The following is a 4,557-nucleotide window of genomic DNA, read 5'->3' as shown; positions in this document are numbered from 1 at the left end:
GTTGTAGTTATGGATCTGGGGTCACTCTATGATTTGTTTGAGAGGAACCTCTGTGTCCAAAGTCTGGCTTCTCAAGTATGGCACACAGAATAGGATTTAGCCTTTATAGACTATTACTTTCCTGAACCAACAGTTTTGAAGGCTAATTTATTAAGAACCCAAAGTATTTTATCTAAACTCAATAAAATCAGGAAATTCATAGCTAACACCAAACTGTGGTACAGTGCTCTGCCTTTAACTCACCCTTTCTTGCCAAAGCTAGATAGGCCACGGGGTCAGAGCAGGTGGTGAGGTCACATATGTTGTGTAGTTGGCTGCAATATCCGTTGACCCAAGAGGTTGGGTTGAGGATACTTAATTCTGAACTTCCTTAATTTTCTGTGTGGGAATCAAGTCTTTAGGGTGCATATGTATTGCATATGTGGTTTACTTATTATTTGAATCACTAACTTTTCCTGTGATTACTATTGCTCATTGCATTTGTATTTCTTTCTGAAAGTTGCTAAAATGTTTGTTTTTTATTTTCTACATTAATAAAAGAAATAAAAATAGCAGCAGTTGATATCTAAAACATTACATTTAAAATATGTATAGAATCATAGAATCATAGAATATCAGGGTTGGAAGGGACCCCAGAAGGTCATCTAGTCCAACCCCCTGCTTGAAGCAGGACCAATTCCCAGTTAAATCATCCCAGCCAGGGCTTTGTCAAGCCTGACCTTAAAAACCTCTAAGGAAGGAGATTCTACCACCTCCCTAGGTAACGCATTCCAGTGTTTCACCACCCTCTTAGTGAAAAAGTTTTTCCTAATATCCAATCTAAACCTTCCCCACTGCAACTTGAGACCATTACTCCTCGTTCTGTCATCTGCTACCATTGAGAACAGTCTAGAGCCATCCTCTTTGGAACCCCCTTTCAGGTAGTTGAAAGCAGCTATCAAATCCCCCCTCATTCTTCTCTTCTGCAGGCTAAACAATCCCAGCTCCCTCAGCCTCTCCTCATAACTCATGTGTTCCAGTCCCCTAATCATTTTTGTTGCCCTTCGCTGGACTCTCTCCAATTTATCCACATCCTTCTTGAAGTGCAGGGCCCAAAACTGGACACAGTACTCCAGATGAGGCCTCACCAATGTCGAATAGAGGGGGACGATCACGTCCCTCGATCTGCTCGCTATGCCCCTACTTATACATCCCAAAATGCCATTGGCCTTCTTGGCAACAAGGGCACACTGCTGACTCATATCCAGCTTCTCGTCCACTGTCACCCCTAGGTCCTTATCCGCAGAACTGCTGCCTAGCCATTCGGTCCCTAGTCTGTAGCTGTGCATTGGGTTCTTCCGTCCTATATAGTAGAAAATATATAGTACTCTAATATTCTAGAGTAATAGTGTAGATCATGGGTTTAAAATGGTGTTACACCTGTGTTTTTGACCATTATTGTAGAATTTCTTAATGTGTGCTTATCATGGTTGGCAAAAGGCAGTGTTTAGACACTGGTGGTTGGAATGTTCTACAGTTGTATATGCCTGTTCCTTAGTGGAACATCACAAAAGTTGGAGCCTGTTGAGAGCTGGAGTTATGGGTGAATACCTCTGTCTTGGGTGTGTATCACAAATGCTCCAAAAGGCCAAGTATGTAACTTATTGAGACCCAGATTCTGCCAGCATTACTCAGGTTTATTATTACCTTACTCTATGAATAGTTCCACTGAGAGCATTTGTGGAATGAGATGATACTTACTGCAATTATGTGGCAGAAACTAGACCTCAGAATTCTCCACCCTTTTTGAAATTTCCTAATTACATCCATGTAGATTTTTTTATACCTTTTCACCTACACAGTATTTTTTACTCAAATTGCATTTGTTCAATTGATTACAAGTTTGACATTTGGTCTAATGAATGAAGATCTGATCAAGTTTAAACAAATGGTTTTATAAGGCTTTGTTTTGGCACAATCAGCTGAACAACCATGTGACGAGTTTCATGCACTAAAACGGAGAGTGATATTACACTCTAGTGGGGCCTACCTGTCTATGGTCTTCTATTCTTATGCCAGAGATGCTGCCTCTTCTTACAGCGTCACCCTTTCAAGGCCATGGATGCAGAGGAGCACCTCTGATGTCTCCTTTTACCTCAGGACTGTGTGGGGACTTGCAGAGCATTATGTGCCTTTTCTGCCAACCACAGACAACCCCACAAATTCAGGGAGGTCGGGTAAATCTGCACCTTCACCTCCCTGAACTTCCAGTGATCACCCCAAGGATATGTCTTTAGCCCTCTCAGCTGCAGGGGACTCAGGACTTCATTTATTGTATGTAACATTGCACCATTAACCCCATTAGCTCTGATTTTAAAAAATGTGTCAATTAGCTGGAGCTGATGGGGAAAAGAGTGGGTGGAAACACTGTCTATACTGACAGGTTTCAGAGTAACAGCCGTGTTAGTCTGTATTCGCAAAAAGAAAAGGAGTACTTGTGGCACCTTAGAGACTAACCAATTTATTTGAGCATAAGCTTTCGTGAGCTACAGCTCACTTCATCGGATGTCTATACTGCTGTCCCAGCACAATGCTAATGTGAAGCAATAAAATATTAACATCGGGTTTTTATGGAATAATCAATTACATTAGGCCTAGCAGTTACTCAGCACTCAATGTAAATGTAAAGTTTAGCTGGTGTTGGTGTTTGGGGACATATCGTCCCTCCTCCTAAAAAAAAGAGAACATCTTTAAGCAGAAAACTGTAACACATGATTACTAGCAATAACATGTTGAGTAAGCCAAGGGTGAACCAAAGTGATAGGTGGCTAGAAAAGAGGTAGGGAGCTTAGCTGTACCCATTCCATTTGTGGCCAGAGCTGGGGGAATCCAAGAAACCTTTTTGGTATTACTTCAGACATTTATGAAAGGGAACATTGGTGGTTGCCCGTCGGAGGATGTAATTACCCAGCAAATCCATTTGCCATTCACTTGCTGATGCTCTCCAAATTCACTCCTACCCACTTATGCACCCCCATATCTTCTCACCATCCAGTACCAAAAATACTGGAAGCAAGGGAAAGGGGAACTGTCTAGAGTCTTTTTATCCCCAGCATGCAGGAGGTAGAACTCAGGGGGTATTGTAGGGCTAACCCATGTCCTCATCCAACAAAAATGGGTGGTGAAATAGGAAGCCTCCTTCCCTGCAACTGTCCAATTAGTCCAAAACCCTCAGAGTCCTCCAGCTTGGTTTTTCCAGCCCCTCCGCCAGCCCTGCTGTAGTCTCTGATTATGTCCTTGTCTCCCAATAGCGCTCAATTTTCTCCCCAGAACCCTTCCACCTTTGAAGATCTGGTTGTGGATAATGGCAGCTCTGATAGCCAGCCTCCTGCACGCCGGCAACTATTACATTAAAATTTTGCTTGCATTATGCTGCATGAGGCATTGACTGAACAACATTTTAATTGGGGTCCAGAGAGAAGTTATCAGGCCTACTGGTGATGTGTCCAGAAAGTGGGGTGGGAGGAAGGGAACCGACCTCAAAAACTGATGTGTGGTGTATGGCAGGTTTTGAGGGGAAGGTGAAAGCTGAAGCCCTGTTGAATATTGCCAGGGAAGGGAAGCTGCTCTCAGGAAGATTACAGGATGAAACTCCAAAAAGTTTTCGTGGACTGTTCTCAGTGGTAGCAGATGACAGAACAAGGAGTAATGGTCTCTAGTTGGAGTGGGGAAAGTTTAGGTTGGATATTATGAAAAACATTTTCACTAGGAGGGTGGTAAAGCACTGGAATGGGTTACCTAGGGAGGTGGTGGAATCTCCTTCCTTAGAGGGTTTTAAGGTCAGGCTTGACAAAGCCCTGGCTGGGATGATTTAGTTGGGGATTGGTCCTGCGTTGACCAGGGGGTTGTACTAGATGGCCTCCTAAGGTCCCTTCCAACCCTGATATTTTATGATTCTGTGATTCCTTGTTAGTTATCTGAACTAATGCCCTTTGAAGTCCATCTGAAGAGTATAAATCTCCAAATGAGCCATCAGGACTTGAGTATTTACTAACACCTGACAAGAGATCTTGAAGTGTCAAGTTCTTGTAATCCACACAAGCCAAACACAGATGGTATACTCACTTCTAGCAGTGTTCCATGTAAAGAGAGCATATGAAGTAATGAGTAACTGTGTGCACAAGTGCTATTTTGTGTGCTCGATACTTGATTAGTTAGTACAGATGCATGGGTCATACAATTATTTGCTTTTGCTACATCCACAAAATTTGTGGGAGCAACTTCATCACCAGCCTTTGAAAGTATCTCAGTAATTCAAGGATCCCTGCTATCTGGGACTCATTGCCACCCATCCCTTGGAGAAATAGTTCCAAGCATACTGTTGACCCTGATGGCAGAACTGAACCAGAACAGTAATGTAACTGAATTAGCGCTATAAATGGCCTTTTGGGAAGGTGTCATGGCCTCGTAGTTAGAGCCTGAGACTTGAGTTCTTTTCCTGATATTGCTGTTGTATGACCTTGAGTCAAAAACATAACTTATCTGGGCCTCAATAAAATGGGGATAATAATTCTTGCC

Source organism: Lepidochelys olivacea (genome assembly GCF_965140295.1).
Source record: "Lepidochelys olivacea isolate rLepOli2 genome assembly, chromosome: 11".
NCBI classification, from domain to species: Eukaryota; Metazoa; Chordata; order Testudines; family Cheloniidae; genus Lepidochelys; species Lepidochelys olivacea.
Note: the sequence above shows the minus strand (reverse complement) of the source record.